This window comes from Chionomys nivalis, chromosome 17 (assembly GCF_950005125.1).
Source record: "Chionomys nivalis chromosome 17, mChiNiv1.1, whole genome shotgun sequence".
NCBI lineage: Eukaryota > Metazoa > Chordata > Mammalia > Rodentia > Cricetidae > Chionomys > Chionomys nivalis.
The window spans coordinates 53,741,166-53,758,941 of NC_080102.1; the positions used below are offsets into that span (position 1 = coordinate 53,741,166).

The following is a 17,776-nucleotide window of genomic DNA, read 5'->3' on the forward strand; positions in this document are numbered from 1 at the left end:
TCCAGATGTAAGTCATTTTCTTAATTTGTGGTCAATGGGAGAGGGCCCAGCTCATGGTGGGTGCAGCCATTCCACGACTGGTGGTTCTGGGTTCTCTAAGAAAGCAGGCTAAGCAAGCCATGGGAAGCAAGCCAGTAAGCAACACCCCTCCATGGTTTTTACTTTAGCCCCTGCCTCCAGGATCCTACCATGTTTGAGTTCCTGTCCTGACTTCCTTCAGTGATGAACAGCAATGTGGAAGTGTAAGCTAAATAAATATTTTCCTCCCAACCTGTTTTTGGTCATGCTGTTTCATCACAGCAATAGAAACTCTAAGACAGTGGAGTGCAGGTTTTTAATGTATGTCCTTATGACTCTCTGGATTTCCTCGGTATCTGTTGTTACATCCTCTTTCTCATTCCTAACTTTAAGAGCTTGCATGTTCTATCTCTGCCTTTTAGTTAGTTTGGATAAAGGGTTGTCAGTCTTAATGATTTCCTCAAATAATCGACTTTTTGTTTCACTGATTCTCTGAATAGTTCTTTTGTTTATTTCTACTTTATTGATTTCATCCCCGAGTTTGATTATTTCTTGCCATATACTCCTTTTGGGTGTGATTTCTTCCCTTTGTTCTAGAGTTTTCAGGTGTACTGTTGTGACTAGTATGAGATTGCCCCAAATTTTCCATGTAGGTACTTAGTGCTATGAATTCGCTCTTAGAACTGCCTTCACTGGGTCCTGTGAGTTTGTGTATGTTTTATTTTCATTTTCATTCAATTCTAGAAAGTCTTTAAATTTTGTCTTGACTCATTTTTTTATTTAGTTGTGAGTTGTTCAGTATCTATGAGTTTGTAAGCTTTTTGTTGCTTCTGTCTTTGAAATCCGGCTTTATCCATTGTGGTCAGATAGTATGCAGGGGGTTATTTCAATTTCTGTATCAGCTTAGATTTGCTTTGTGTCCAAATGTGTGGTCAGTTTTGGAGAAAGTTCTGTGAGGTGAAGAGAAGAAGGTACATTCTTTTGTACTTGAGTGAAATGCCCTGTATATCTGTTAGGTCCATTTGGTTTATAGTGTCAGTGTTTCTATGTTTTGTTTTGTGTGGATGACCTGACTATCGGTGTGAGTCAGGTATAGAAGTCTCCCAGTATCAATGTGTAAGAGTGGCTATGTGACTGAGTTGTAGTGTGTTTCTTTCATGAAACTGGGTGTCTTTGTGATTGGTTCATAGATGTTAAGAATTGCGATATCTGTCCTCTTGCTGGACCTTTTTTATGAGTATGGCATGTCCTATTTTCTCTTCTTATTAGCTTTTGTTTGAAGTCTCTTTTGTCAGATGTTACAATGGCTACATCAGCTTGCTTCTTAGGTCGACTTGCCTGGAATATTTTTTTTCTATCCTTTTCCCCTGAGGCGATGACTATCTTTGATGTTTAAGTTTGTTTTTGGTTGTAGCAGTTTCTTGATTCAAAAAACAGCAGATGGAGCCTGTTTTTGCATTCCTGCCTGTGTCTTTTCATTGGGGCACTGAGACCACTGATGTTGAGAGACATAACTGACCAATGACTGTTGCTTCTGGCATTTTTTGTTTTTATTTTTGTTTTGTGTGTGTGCGTGTGGGTGTGTGTGTGTATGTGTGTGTGTGTGTGTGTGTGTGTGTGTGTGTGTGAGAGAGAGAGAGAGAGAGAGAGAGAGAGAGAGAGAGAGAGAGAGTCCCTTCTTTTGACTTTGCTGGTCTAAGATTGTTTATTACTTGAGTTTTCTTGCATGTAATTAACCTTTCTAGATTGGAGTTTGTCTCTGTAGGGTTGGATTTGTAGATAGATATTACTTAAGTTTAGTTTTATTATGGACTGACTTATTTCCCCCATTTATTGTGATTCAATGTTTTGCTGGGAATAGCAAGCCAGGCTAACATCTGTGTTCTCTTAAGAGTCTACAGCACATTTGTCCAGATCCTTTTGCCTTTTAGAGTCTCCACTGAGAAGTCAGGAGTTATTCTAATAGGTCTGCTTTTATATGTTACTGGGTCTTTTCCCCTTGTGGTTTTTAATATTCATTCTTTGTTCTGCACATTTAGTGTTTTAATTATTGTGTGGAACATGGATTTCCTTTTCTGATTCAGTCTATTTTGTGTTCTGTGTGCTTCTTGTACTTTGATGGACACTCCTTCTTTAGGTTACAGAAATTTTCTTCTATGATTTTGTTGAATTGTTTTCAGTGCCTTTGAGCTGGGTTTCTTCTTCTTCCTCTATGCCTATTATTCTTAGATTTGGTCTTTTCATAGTGTCCCTGATTTCCTGAACATTTTGTGCCCAGAGATTTTAGCTTTAACATTGGGGGGGTGGGGGGGTGGGAGTCAGAGGTGTCCCCTTCTCCAATTGTGTCCTCAATTCCTGAGGCTTTCTCCTCCATCTCTTGCATCCTGTTGGGGAGGCTGCCTCTGTGGTTCCTGCTCAGGTTTCCAAAGTTTTCATTTTTAGATTTTCCTCAGTTTAGTTTTTCTTCTTTGATTCCATTTCCACTTTTAGGTCTTGAGCTATTTTATTCATTTCCCTCAGCTGTTTGTGCTTTCACAGATTCTGTAAGATATTTATTCTTTTCCTCTTTAAAGAGTTCTATTATATTCATAAAGGCTATTTCAAGGTCCTTGTCTTGTGCTTCAGCTATGTTGCAGTTCTCGAGGTCTGCTGTGGTAGAGTTGCTGGGCTCTAGTGGAGACATATTTTCCTGGCTACTATTGATCATGTTTTTATGCTGGCACGTAGGTATCTATGTTTGGGAAGACTGTAAATCTAGGTTCTGATTTCTGGTCTTGTCTTTGTTGGGTGGGTGTTTTGTTCCTTGGTTTCTGTTGTCCTTTATGGTTCTTAAGAAAATGTGGTGATTATGTGTTGCCCTGTAGAAGTTCTTTTGGGACCTTGATAGGCATGACCACTGGGTTCTAGGTAAAATGTGTTTCTAGGTATTGGGAGCTGACACTTAGGGATGGACCAGGGTGCTGAGGAGGTCTGCAGGAGAGAGGGAAGCAGGATGTTCCCCCAGGATCTGCTTAGTCCCTTGAGGGATGGAAAGCAGAGAGTAGGAGAGGTCACACAGAAGGCAGGCTACAGAGCTGAGGATGAGACTGGAGGATTGGAGTTTGAGGAGCGGAGGGAGAGGCAAAGATCTGCGATTAGCCTGCCTGCTTCCCTGGTTTGAGTGGCCTGTTGGTTCCCAGCTGTGCGGTAGCCTGCTGGAGTTGGGGGCTGGGATGGAGCAATAAGTGGAAAGGGTGGAAATTAGAAGGGGAAGCTCTGTGTGATCCACTGGAGATGGGGTCCCGGGGAAGGGAGACCTCAGCAGGTGGCCTGCTGCAGACTGGGGCTCAGACTAGAAGGGCAGATTTGGAGGAGAGGAGCAGTAAGCCGTGACCTGCTGTTAGCCTAGTGCTTCTCTGGTCACAGTGGCCTATGGGTTATTAGGGAGTGCCTGCTGGATCTGAGGTAAAGCAATGAGTGCCGGGAGGACTGGTAAGAAGGGACGCTTGTGGGGTCCACTTTAGAAGGAGACAAGTGGGGAAGGAAAGCCGCAGGTGTTCTGCTGCAGAGCTTGGGGTGAGACCAGAATTCAGAATTCATTTTGGAGGAGCTGAAAGAGGAGCGAAGACCTGCAGATAGCCTACCAGCCTCCCAGGCTGGAGGAGGGGTGGAGTATTTACTACCTAATGCACTTCCTTGTGGGTGACAGTCCTCAATGCCACAGAGTTGCATTTGTTCATTGAGTATCTTGCTCTTTCTCTTCATAACGTTGACCACACCATACAATTATAGGATTAGTGTGGGGAGAGTTCCTGGAATCGGTCAGAATGAGTCAGAGCCTGTGGGGAGAGTTTAATATTAGGTTTGCGTGCTGGTGAGCCCCAAGAGAAGCAGATGCCAAATGTGTGAGGATTTTACTAGAAGGATTCTCTAGGTTTTAGAAGGAACTGGGGCCAGCTGGAAGAATGGTCAGAGTCAAAGGGAACAATGAGAGGCAAGAAGTTGGGGTGGAGCATTTAAATCCTAGAGCAACTGAGCTCGCAAGTCAAAGACTGAGGGCAGAGCCTCCTTCCTTCCTCCTTCCTCCCTGCCTCCCTTGCTCCCTTCACAGAAACTACGTACACATTCTCATCATGCTTAATGTCACACCCCCTGCTAGGAACAACCCAGAGAAACATGGCTGTAGACGGAAGGCTTTTGCTCCATTTTGCCTGGTCCCACTGGATCAGTTTCTGTCTGCCCACTAGGCCCTGCTAGTTCCCACAGCCCCTTATGAAATAACCACGCTGAGACTTATTATCAGTTACAAGTGTCTGGCCAGTGTCTTAGGCTTCTTACTGGCTAGCGCTAACTATTACATCAGCCCATTTCTGTTAATCTGTGTGTTGCCGCGAGGCTGTGGCCCACCAGTGCGGCATGTTCACTAGGAAATCTAGCACAGTCCAGTTTTCTAACCTGACAAGGTCTAAACTTTGGGGACTAAAGTGGCCCTCTGCTGCTCTGAAAAATATTCGCTCAAAGCAATGCTTACAAGCAGCAGGAATCCTGAGATTATTATTTATTTTCGTATTCTGTGTATACTGTGATGTTTAGGTTTTCCTGAAAATTCCCAACCATCAAAAACATCGCCAGGTAAACCGCCGCATTTGATAACTTCTTAACCTCTTAAATTTGTGTCTCCTGCCAACGGAACAGTAGTGGAACCCAAGCCTCTTACGTTTTCTGAAAAACTATTTTTAATTGGCTTATTTGCTCCACGGAATGTTCTCTGGTGCTCTCCAAATGGGATGTCATAAGGCAAAATTCATATCCATCCACACTCACTTTCACACACAGGAGCTTTATCACCATTTAGTGTTTGGAAATGGAACAATCTCTTGACTTTTAAATCTGTCTTCTTTTCTTCAACAGTATAGCTGTGAAATCTCCTTCTTCGTTACCTGTAATAATTTTGTAACTTCTTGCTCTCTTTCTTAAGTAGGCACAATATGGAAGAATAACTTCCTGTAGAAATACCACATCTGGACTATACCAAGGCCTCAGATTTGAGGGATGTCGGAGGTTGGTGTGGCCACACAGGGCCATTCTCTGGTGGTTCAAAATAGGTACTCAGCACTTTTTCCATCTGCCATTTGTTCTTGGGCAGGAAGGTGTGGGCCATCATGGTGTCTCATTTCCCCAACAACGGAACCTCCATGCACTGGAGCCACTGCCTCTTCACACTGGTGCCTCTGCTGGTTGCACTGTATCTGCATTGCTCCCAGATGCTGTAACCATAGCAATCTACTTCAGGGAAGATAATAAGCATCAAAGAAACTTCACATGGAGTTTACTTTCTTTGTAGCAAAAGTAAGCCCCTGGGCATGAAAAATGCCCTTGCCTTGACTGCTGACAGTCTGCTGTCCTAATTGGACAAGCAGAACACAAAAGAAAGTGACTGCCAAACATTGTCAGGACAAGGAGGGACAGCCCTTCAAAATATCCTGCTTCACAGAAAAGTCTGTCGGAAATGCTAGGCCTGTGGGCAGAAGATGGATGCCCCAACATTGCAGAGGAACTTTGGGTGTCTGTCCGGGCGGCCAGCTGTTTCTGTCATTACTCACATTTTTTGGAAGTTGCTTGCCTGTACTTCCTGCTTACTTGGTTAATATTATTTCCTTCTTGAGTCTCTGAGGAAGCTGAAGACTAGATAGTTATAGTTTTCCTTGTTTACCTGACAGAGAAAACAAATTATGATTGAAAGTAATAATAATAATAATAGAAAGTAATAATAAATAATAATAAATTGAAATAAGTAAAATAATAAGAAAAATAATAATAAATAATAATTTAAAAATAATAAATATAATAGAAAGTAATAATGATAGAAAGTACAAGACTCTGAACTCACCAAGATAAGACAGATATAGAGTATTTTCCCTGAATTTGTCAAATGCAAATGCACCAGATATTATTGATATACTTCCTGCCTGTATATATCCTGCCTGTATATATTGTATAAAGTTATTATACTTACTGTATATAGTTTTTCTTATATTAGTTATAACCTTTTTTTAAATTTTAGACAAAAAAGGAAAATGTAGTAATATTTTATTATGTCTTAATAAATAAAGTTTGCCTAAAGATCAGAAAGGCAATGCTAAGCCAATAGAGGTCGAACAGTGGTGGCACACACCTTCACATGGCCTCAGCACTTACCATGGTAGGTTTCAGTGCCATTCCACTGGGTGACAACTGGGACCTTGGTGATTAAGCTCCCCAAATCAGGAAGCTCTGAGATGAACTTGTGTGTGTGTGTGTGTGTGTGTGCGCGCGCGCCTGTCCCAGGGTTTAAGAACTCTCCTCTTCACCTCAGGGAATCTGGGGCTGTGGTGTGTTCACCAAGACTCTGGTAGCTAAAAGACATAGTTACTAGTCCATTCGCTGAAAAGTCAGTGATGTTTTTGACATCCTGGCCATGTGGTTGGTAGGTCTATGCTCATTGGACAAAGGGACAAGGATGCGTGGAGATCCAGCAACAATCTTGGTCCAAGAAGGTCCCCTATCTCTACAATATCTGCAGATCTTACCCGTTCAAAAGGACTCTATGACTGTACTACCTTAGAAGCAGAAAAGCAGGTCATATGGAGGTCCATCTTCCTGAACTGTTCCTAGTATCCACTCTTACTATTAAGTGGCCCCTTCCTCTTTCTGGAGGCCACAGTATTGGAGAGCAAAGTTAATCCGACAATGTGAGAAGAATGGCGATTTTGCTTGCTTTCGTTGTCAGTTTGGCACAGTCTAGTCATCTGGCAGGAAAGTTTCCATTGATATAGGAAAGTTTCCTACATCAGATTGGCCCGTGGATGTGTTGATTGTTGTAATAAGTGCGGCACTCTGTTGTAACAGGAGCGGCAGGGCTGCGTCCCCGGCACCCAGCCGCCCGCATGGCTAGCTTATGCCCCAAAATAATTACACGGAAACTGTATTCTTTTAATCACTGCCTGGCCCATTAGTTCCAGCCTCTTATTGGCTAGCTCTTACATATTGATCTAACCCATTTCTAATATTCTGTGTAGCACCATGATCTGGTGGCTTACCAGGGAGATCTTAACCTGCGTCTGTATCTGGTGGGCGAATCATGGCGACTCCTTACTCGGCTTCTTTCTCCCAGCATTCTGTTCTGTTTACTCCGCCTATCTAATTTACAGTCCTATCAGGGCCAAGCAGTTTTCTTTATTAATTGAAAGTAATTCCTCCATCATTTCCCCTTTTTTTGTTTAAACAAAAAAGAAAGGCTTTAACTTTAACATAGTAAAATTACATAGAACAGTTATTAAGCAAGAATTACAGTTACAATATTTATATCTATTTTATCTTTTATCATAACTAATGAAAACTATAACTATAACTAACCATTCTTCAACTCCATCAAAGACTCCAGAAGGATATAATATTACCTAAGCAAACAAGAGATCCAAAAACTAGAAATGACAGAGACATCTCACTGCCTGGACAGTCACCCAAGGTTCCTCTGTACCATTGTGGCATCCATCTTCAGCCTACAGGCCCATAGTATCCAGCAGACATTTTCGTCAAGCAGGAAATTCCAAAGACAGTTCAGTCACTTTTTGCTGTGTCTTGCAGAATGTCTCGCAGACTCATGAGTCAGGAACCCCGAAAGACCATCTCACCTTTAGGCAAGTTTAGTAGTCCTCTCTCTGAGGGTTCTCTGTGTCCAGTTTATGCAACAGTCCAGGCAAGAGCAGTTTCTTGCCCAAATGGCTATCAAACTCCATAAGGAGCCTCTTCAATGCCCATCTTCCTCTTGAAGTAGATTGGTGCTGCCAGGAGCAGATGTGTCTCATTATCATGAAAAGCCCTAAGTTATTAAAACATTAAATGCCATATTCTGCAGTCTTTGAAAGATATGAAGAATGCCTATCTAGCTGAAATATATCTATGCACATCTAGAAAATCTAACTAACATGACTAAAAGCTTGACAATTATCGATGATTATCCATTAACAGCCTATATACATTACATTTTTTAATGAACTATACAATCAAAATACCTTAATCAAGATTAAAAATATGCATATACATATAACAAAATTGACCTTCAAATCCACACCAATGTAGTACCACGAGCTGGCTTACCAGGGAGAATCTTAACCTACGTCTGTCTGGAGTGGGAGAATCATGGCAACTCCTTACTCGGCTTCTTTCTCCCAGCATTCTGTTCTGTTTACTCCGCCTATCTAATTTACAGTCCTATCAGGGCCAAGCAGTTTTCTTTATTAATTGAAAGTAATTCCTCCATCAGTTGATGAGGGTCTGTCTTGATTGTTAGTTATGGTAAGAGGACCCAGCCCAATGTGGGTGCTACCATATCTAAGCAGGTGGTCTTAGACCTGTCTAACGCAGTTAACTAACCACCAGCCTGAGCAAGCGAGCCAGCACGCAGCAGCTTCCACCGTGACCTAAGAGGCCAGTGGCCCACTGGGAAAAGGGGCAAGGATGGGTGGAGACCCAGCAACAGTCCTGGTCCAGGAAGGTCTAGGAATCAAACCTTTTCCTCCACCAAGTTGCTTTGCTCAGAGTGTCGCAACATCGGAATGAAACCAGAACTAATGGTCATCATCACTACCTCTCAGTTAACAGAGGAAGAAACCCAGATCAAATAAGGCAGAAAGGGGAGACAAGCAGCCGTGTTTGTGACGTTTTGTCTGCTTATAGTGTTAGAGATGCTGTAGGAACCAGGGGAATCTGTTCTGTCTGTCAGAGACTCACCAGTAGGCTTGCGTCATGCAGGACTCAGGAGCCTGCCTGTTTGAACTCAGTACTGATGCAAGGACACATTTGTTCAGTTCTTGCATTGAATAGACATTTCAATTAATGACCATTATTTAATTGTTGTTCACGGTTCAACATGGAACACTGTGCTGCTGGATGATGCTCTCAGTGCCGTCCACAGGGCCAAAGCCAGAGAGGCTTCCTGGTGAGGGCTAATGATTTGATGGTAATTTTGGATGGAGTTTCTGACCTATCTGGGCTCAGTTCCCTCATCCCTAAGACAGGATAAACAATTCTCACTAAGGAGTTAGAGAAACAATTGATGAGCCAATTATAAAACATTTTGCCTGAAGACCGACCACACAGGGCTGGATAATGAAGGACGCATTGTAGCTACGGAATCTTGTGGAAGCTGATCAGAGGCTCTGTGAATGACGTTAATTTGTGAGCTAACATTTCCATTTGGTTCTGTTTCCTTTCCTTGCTTGCTGGGTGGTGCTGTGAGGGGGCTGTAGATCAGGAGCCAGGGAACGGGAGTGGGCTGCCTGTGCAGTGGGCATTTTGAAAGGCGGTGGGAAGACAGAAGGAAAGAAAGAGTCCTTCCATTCAAGGAGTGGAGAGGAAGGGGTAGGAAAGGAGGGGTGCTCATCCTGCCACAGGGCACTTCAGACTCAGAGAAGTCAGCGTTGGGCAGTCCATGGAAAGGGAATCATGGAGATGCGGTAAAGCCTGAAAGGGTTTATGGAGAGGGAAGGACACTGAAGATGACTCAGCCTTTCCTGTGACTTTCCAGAAATCCAGGATTGTCCCTTTTGTGAGAAAACAGTGAAGGGTGGCATGGTGCTTCCAATGGTGCAAAGCCTAAACTTCATACTAAGGGCACCGGAGGCTGGAAGCAGAGGGAAGCCTCGCCTTTTTTTGTTTGTTTTGTTTTCCGAGGCAGGGTTTCTCTGTAGCTTCAGAGCCTGGCCTGGAACTAGCTCTTGTAGACCAGGCTGGCCTCGAACTCACACAGATCCACCTGCCTCCCGAGAAGCACCACCACCCAGCTGCCACTAAAAATTTCTATACAGAGAAGCAAGTGGACTTGACGTCTTTTACAGGCTACCCTGGAAAGGCGTACGTGATCCCTGTCAATCATCCTGTACCATGCTTCTGTTTGAGTCACTATGTGCCATTTTCCTACAAAAAAGAAATCGCAATAAACTGAATGTCATCCAAATGAAAACCTTTTATCCTGTGAAAGGCATGAAAGTGACAAAAAGCTACAGACTCAGTCACAAACCCCAGGTCCACCACATTAGTGTCGAAAAACTAAAGAAATTTTAAAACTTAGATCAAAAGCATCAACAAAAGGATGAAATTAGAAATATGGACTGAAAGCCTGGGGATGCGTCTCAGAAGTGGAAGTTTGCTGCCCACCTGTCCGCACCTCACTCCCACCCCCAACCCTCATGCCAGTTACACACACATGCCGCTGCACACACCCCATGCTGGTTACACACTCATGCCGCTGCACACCCCATGCTGGTTACACACTCATGCCGCTGCACACACCCCATGCTGGTTACACACTCATGCCACTGCACACACCCCATGCTGGTTACACACTCATGCAGCTACACACACCCTATGCTAATTACACACTCATGCAGCTACACACACCCCATGCTAGTTACACACTCATGCCACTGCACACACCCCATGCCGGTTACACACACATGCCGCTACACACACCCCATACCAGTTACATACACGTTGCTGCACACTCCATGCCAGTTACACACACATGCCTCTGCACACACCCCATGCCAGTTACACACACATGCTTTTACGTGGGTGCCAGGGAATTTACCCTTAGGTCCCCATGCTTGTGCAGCAAGCGCTTCACTCACTGAGCCATCCACTTCCCATTCCTCATGGGACATTTTTCAGATGACTACGTTTTAGAAGCGGAAAGCAGATTAGTAGGTGACACTGGTGGGAACGAGAAGGGGTCCTGTGGAGAAGGGAGATGGGTGTCATTGTGCAGGACACACTGAAGGACCCTTCTAGCGCCGGGACCTGACTGATGCTGTGATTCACACCTACACACACTGGGCAAGGAAGAGACACAGACTCCGCCTCTGCTCTGCTCTTACTGCTAGTGTGGATCTACGGTGATCCCCTCAAGTTCAGCTGGGGTGGGTCACTCTGTCATGTGAGCATGGGCCTGAGGCAGTGATTCCCACTTTTATTACTGGGGCCTGTGGGGCTCTATCGGCAACATTCTAATGGTGCCTAGGTGAGAGCCCGAGAGCTGCATCCCTCCTGGGTGCCCCTGTGATGCTGACGGTGATGCTGACGCTTGCCTAGGAGTCTTTGGGAATCACTAAATGAGAGGCTCATTAGAGCCTTCCCTCATTTTCATTCAGTTCAAAGGGAAAACCAGGGCGCTTAGGTGTTTCTCTGCTTGTCTCACAAAGCCTTAGTGTCTTCGCCGGCCAAGCAGAGGCTTTGAAGACTGCCATGCTTTGTTTAGGCACCGAAGCGATGAATGCCGGGAACGTCCACCTTGGACTCCATCCTAGAACAAGTGAAATGGAAGTCCTCGGGATGGAGCACCAGCCGCCTGTATCTTAACAAGTGCACTGATGACTCTCACACATGCAGGAGTTTGAGGAGGACTGGATTAGAGGGGGCACGGAGGGCCCCTCCCCCTGCAAGTGTACTTCAGTTAAAAACAGGATGTGGCCAAGGGAAGGTTCAGGCGTGGCCTCTGAGGGCAAGTGGTTATTAGCCTTGATGGAGATCCTCACCTGCAAGCGTAGGGGGCCAAATCAATTAGCTCCCACAAAGCAGCGCTGCACTAAGTAACCACCTGAGCCATCAGAGCGCGCAAAGAGGAAAACCCACAGCTGGCACTGGGTGCAGGACCTACTGTGTGCTCACACACCAGCCAACCCTGGGATCTGAGAAGGAATTCAGACAAAAAAGCCAAGCGCGTGGCTTTCCAGAGCCTGCGACCTAGGACGAGAGCAGTCCCGATCACTCATGAGCGGTTCCCTCATGCATGAAACTCTCTCGATCCGGAACTGACAACAGGAGTGGCCTGCTGAAGGCCGCTGTGCTTTTCCCATCATGCTCCAGTGAGAGTTCTGGAATGTGGGAGCATTGTTTGGTTTCTTGGCCTTCTTCGAGCCCTACCTATGACTTGAGGTACGGCTGCCAACATTCAAAGAAGCAGTAAGCTCAGGGAGGGCAGGCAAGCATGTGTTCAGTACCAACCACAGGCATGAATGCATCGTTGCTCTATGTGTTGAACGGGGTGAAGCCGACGAAGAAGTCATTGAGTCTGATTTGGCTATACAACTACTGCAGTACCTGGGAAACGGGGAAAATCTACTGGTCTGCTCTGCCTGCAAATCAGTCGGTGAAGTATAGAAAGCTGTGATGCATTTCCACATGTTAGTGTGGAAAATTATAATACATCCAACATGCTGAAGGAAGATTAGCAGATCTTGAGGATTTCTCTTTGTTGATCGTTTCTATGAGATCTGAAGATTCTTACCAACTTCTGACTTCTAAAGAGTTACTATGACACAGAGAGAGGAAGGCACCTGCGTGTTGATATGTGATAGACCTGGGTTTGACATTCTGACGTGCCGCAAGGTATTAGGCATCCGTTTTCCCATTGGCAGTGTGGGTTAAAGTGCCTACCTGGAGTGGATAATCTAGGAAAGGGATAACGGCATACATGACAAGCAGGGCATGCGTGGACACAAAAGCGCTGCAGAGTTCTTCGTCTTAGCACAGCATGCTTGAGAACTGTGGTCTGTGGTGGCCCCTTTGCTGTTTTGTGTTTTCTTTTCTCTGCTGTGCCCGTCAGCATAAAGTTAGCCCTTCTGAGTTGAGTCAGCACCATCCTGGTTGCCAAAATCTCCGAGGCTCCTTTTATGGTCTGAGAAATGATATTTGTGCCTGGAGAGCATCCAAGACACCATGATACTCTACCCCATGTCTGGCCGCTCTGCAGATAACAGAAAACAAAATGTTAAAGAGAACAAAATTACCTTCCTCTACCTCAGAGGATGCACCAAAGACGCCGAATACTTGGATCAGCACGACCAAAACCTTCTGGAATATAGTTAGAAAAAGAAGATAAAGTGGGGGTACAGATTGTTCGTGTCAATCATGAGAATAAAACTGAACTTGTGGGCTAGAGAAGAGGCCTGGCTGGCAAAGTGCATGCCACACGAGCCTGTGGACCTGAATTTGGATCATCAGAAATTAAAGAAAAAGCCAGGCATGAAGGCAGACACCCGTAATCCCAGCTCTTCGGGAGACAGGCAGATCTATGAAATCTAATGGCTGGCCATCCCAGCCAAATGCGTAAGTTTTGAATTCAATGAGAAACCCTGTCTCTAAAAACAAACATGAAGAGCGTTAGAGGAGCATACCACATGTGGAGTCCTCACCTCCATACTGTGTGCACCCGTGTATGTGTCCGCCTACGTGTACACGGTGCACACAGTCATACTAACACACACAAACACATATGCAGAGGTGGGGGGGACCAAATTCATTCTCCGTAGGGAACTCTGTTTGTTTGTTGTTTTTGCTTTTAAATGTGCTAAATGGCAAAAATAAATGATTCTCTAAAATAGCTCTTTATTTTCTGAGAGGAACCCAGGAAACACGGAATAAATAAGAAAAGATTTACAGCTAGATATAATGTCCCGAGTTTGCTGAACATGAACTGGGCAACCAGATAAAATAATTATAGGATTAAATCACAGAACAATGTGAAAAGACCCCGTAATGAAGGAAATATGGGTAACAGGGGTGACTGGGCTATTGCAAGCATGTAGCATAGACCTTACTTCCATTCATGCTTTCTTACTACGGAGCCTCACGTTGCCTGGGCTCGTCTCACAGGATGAGCTCTCTCCATACTCAGCCCCAGCCTCGTGAGCGGCTGTTTTGGGGCATGTGCAACTGAACCCGCCTTGTAATCCTATTGCTGATCTACCAAGCCGAGAATAAACTAGCAATATTTCCTGACATGCCGACATGGTATCGCTGACGACAGCTAAGCTGTGATTCAAACCCAGGGAATCTGACCCAAGAGAGTTCCCTCAGAATTGGTATTCTACTTCTTCTAGTTAAAGACTGGGAGATCAGTAAACTAGGAGAGTGGCCATGCAAGATTGAGGACCACAAACTAAGTAAAGCTGGATGTGATGGCTCGCATCTATAACCCTAAATCCTAGTGTTCCTGTGATAGCATGGGAGGGGGAGATAGGGACTCCCCAGAGGCTCAGTATCAAACACAATGTAAGTCAAGAACCAAGAAATCTGTGACTGTCCACTGTCCACCTGCTCTCTCTCTCTCTCTCTCTCTCTCTCTCTCTCTCTCTCTCTCTCTCTCTCACACACACACACACACACACACACACACACACACACACGATAGAGGACAATAGAAGAAAAAGAGGATGCATTCAAAAGATCCAGCGCCTAACTAAAAGAAAGATGATGAGCCGAAGAAGGAAATAATTGAGAAATAAAAACAAACTATCAAATAGAGAAAAGTTACTGCTAGGTTCCAAGAAAGACTTTTAAAAAAAATTAGGTGAATGCTTGTAAAATCGGAGAATTGTATATTAAAGGAAGTAGGGGCTGGCAAGAGAGAACCAGCTCTTCCAAGTTGTCCATTGATCTCCACACACAAGCTGTGGTGTGTGCCACACACCCCCAAAAACAATTTTAACGAAAGTCAAACAGATGCATATAGACTCTGTGAAGGTGAACAGCAGATGTTTTTTATATAGTAACATTATAATGCTCCATACAGTTTTCAGTTTGACATTTACTGTTCTTTGCTGCAGAGATGGCTTGGTAGTAAAAGAGAGCTTACTGCTCTTCCTGAAGACCCAAGCTCACATCTCAACACCAACATCAGGTGGCTCGTTATCACCTGCAATTCCAGCCACAGAGTATCCAATACCCTCTCTGGCCTCTACAATACCACAGATGTGTGCACACAATGCACGTAAATAAAAATTTTAAGTGAATATTTTTTCAAATATTCTATAACCAAGTATATGAGCCAGGAGCAAGGAGCATTTGCTTATAGGAGAGCTCATAAGGTCTAGCATCCAAAACAAAGAGACTTCATGAGGTAGGTAAAGATTAAGGAGATAGCTTGGTCCATACAGTGCTTGCTGTGCCAACATGATGACCTGAGTTTCATCCTCAGTGCCAACATATAAAGCAAGGCATGGTAATACCTGCTTGTTCTGGGGAGGTAGAGACTGATGGATTCCTGAGGCTTGCTGGGCATCCAGACTAGCCTACCTGATGAGCTCCAGGTCCCAGTGAGAGGATCTATATAAATTAATTAATTAATAATAATACACTTGCAAAGAAAAACAAGTAGTAGACTGATCTTGAAAGCTCCCCACCCCAGATTGACTCCTAACTTCCACAGGCATGGGCGTATGTACACATGTGTGCACACCATCCCTACCCACATACACACAAAAAAACAGGTGACTTAAGATGCAAGAAATGTAATTATTTAAGTATAACTCAGACAAGGAATATTCTACAATGTAGTTAAAGTACATTTAGTAGGCTGGTGCTTCAAAGAGTCTCTAGTTTTCTATAAATGGTAATAAAACATTTATGTCTCTGTTTCCCCGTAAGCTCAGTATTTGGTTCTGTGAATAAAATATTTATACAATGACAGTATTATGAATGACCTTTCAAATTACTATGATTATCTCAGAAGTTTAAAAACCATGACCATCTACTTTTGAAACATATCTAGTAGATGCTAACAGAGAAAATGAATAGGTGTTACCAGCTAGAAGGTGATTTAAGCTAACACCAAACAACATGCCTGTAATTACTAAGCTAAGCTCAGTTCAGGTCAAATAATTTTCTCTCCCTTTGGAAAGAAATACTTCAGATTGACTTTTTTTTTTCTTTTGGAAGAGTGGAAGCATGTTCTCTTTTTGATCATGTCTCAACTATTCTTGAAAAGACAGGCCACGACACCTTCCAACAATCTTGAGAAATCGCCAGGCAACAATCCAAGATACTGACTGTGGCTGAGGCCAACTTAACTGTTCACACGGGATGAATCTAAATGTCACAGGAGGCTTTCTCAGGAAACTAAGCATTCTGAGAAGTAAAACACCAGTATCTCCTACTTTGTATTTTCTATTCCCAGATTTTACTGGTGTGTCAAATCACAGATCCATGTATATGTGGTTAAGCAGAACCACAGGAAACAGTACCATGACAATGTGATGGCCTTGGCCTCTTTCTCTTCTGCTCCCTCAATCTTGAGTAACTTACTTGACTCATCATGGTGTCTTGGTGGCTTCTTATCAGAATATCAAAGTTGTCGTAATCATCTCTAGGCAACGTCTGTCTAAGTATTGTTCCAAATTTTTATGACCAAATGAGACCAAAGTATATTCAAAGGACATGCTCTCCTCATCTCACATATTGCAACAGACTTAAAAATAAATAATCTGGGGGATGGAGAGATGATTTATTTGCTGGAACTCTTGCTGTTCTTGCAGAGGATTGGGTTCAGTTCCCAGCCCCCTCAAGGAGACTTAAAACTGACTGGAACTCCAGTTTCAGGGGACCTGATGCCCTCTTCTGGCCTCCTTGGGCACTAGGCATGCATGGGGTGCACAGATAAACACACAGGCAAATGCTCATGCACATAAAATAAAAGAAAACTTTCTAAAAAGGTAAGTAACATTGATGCAACATACCAGTATCCTTTGCAAACATAATTTTCCTTCATAATCACCAAGATGGGTGAGACTGACTAAACTCAATTTTAGCCCAAAGCTGGTGGACAGTAACGCTTCGTCTTTTTCTGTTGGTGGCAGGCAGAATTTGAGATGATTGATTTAAAAACGAGTTCAGCTTTGCTTTGAAGTCGGATTTCTTTGAACTGGGAGTAGATTCTTACATCTAATAGCCTGTCATGACGTATGTATGAGTAACATACAAGTTTAGCTTCAGTGCAATGGTTGCAAGAAATGAAAGAAATGCAGTATTTTATCTACCTCTCCCGAGTCAGGACATAAAAAGAATTAAATTGCCACTGGAGTACTGAAGGAATGTGTATATTACAGTCATGCTACACTGGTGTGGGACAATGTTCTGTATTCTGTCACTTATATTTTAAATAAACGCTGACTGGCCAGTAGCCAGGCAGGAAGTATAGGCAGGACAACCAGATAGGAAGTAAAGGGTCTATGAAAACAGGAGAATTCTGGGAAGAGGACTCAATCTTGACCCAGACTCAGAAGAAGCAAGATGTGACTGCCTCACCAAATAAGGTACCAAGCCATGTGGCTAACATAGACAAGAATAATGGGCTAATATAAGTTACAAGAGTTAATAAGAAGTCTGAGCTACCTTACTAGACCTGGAAGGAGGTGGGAGGTCCTTGGACTTCCCACAGGGCAGGGAACCCTGACTGCTCTTCGGGCTGCTGAGGGAGGGGGAGTTGATTAGGGGAGGGGGAGAGAAATGGGAGGCAGTGGTGGGGAGGAGGAGGCAGAAATCTTAAATAAATAAATAAGTCTGAGCTAATGGGTCAATCAGTAGACCTCTGTGTGATTTCTTTGGGACCTAACAATTGCAGGAACTGGGCAGGACTAGAAACCTCAGACAGCACTACACAGCTGCTTATTAATCTTTCTCTTCATTTGCCAAACATTTATTTATCATCAAGCTTGATAATTAATGGGAAAACAGATGCTTTATGCCTGCCATCAGGGAGGCAAATACTGATTGTTAGGCTCTGATTCATCAAAATTGTTTCCTATTATTCTCCATCCTTAACTGTGGATGTGTATTTGTCAAGACAGAACTTCCTCTTACCAAGAACCGTGATCAGTATGGAGCAAAGTCCCCTTGAAGCTGTGCACAGTTAGAACTGAAGAGAAACGTACTCCTAAATGTGGCCTACATAGTACCGCTATCA

At 43.8% G+C, this 17,776-nt stretch overlaps 1 pseudogene; it reads right to left on the reverse strand.

Moving 5' to 3' along the window:
* Nucleotides 1-4,356: 4,356 nt before the first annotated feature.
* Nucleotides 4,357-13,826, reverse strand: LOC130888405 (tyrosyl-DNA phosphodiesterase 2-like; annotated as a pseudogene).
* Between the last annotated feature and the right edge of the window lie 3,950 nt (nucleotides 13,827-17,776).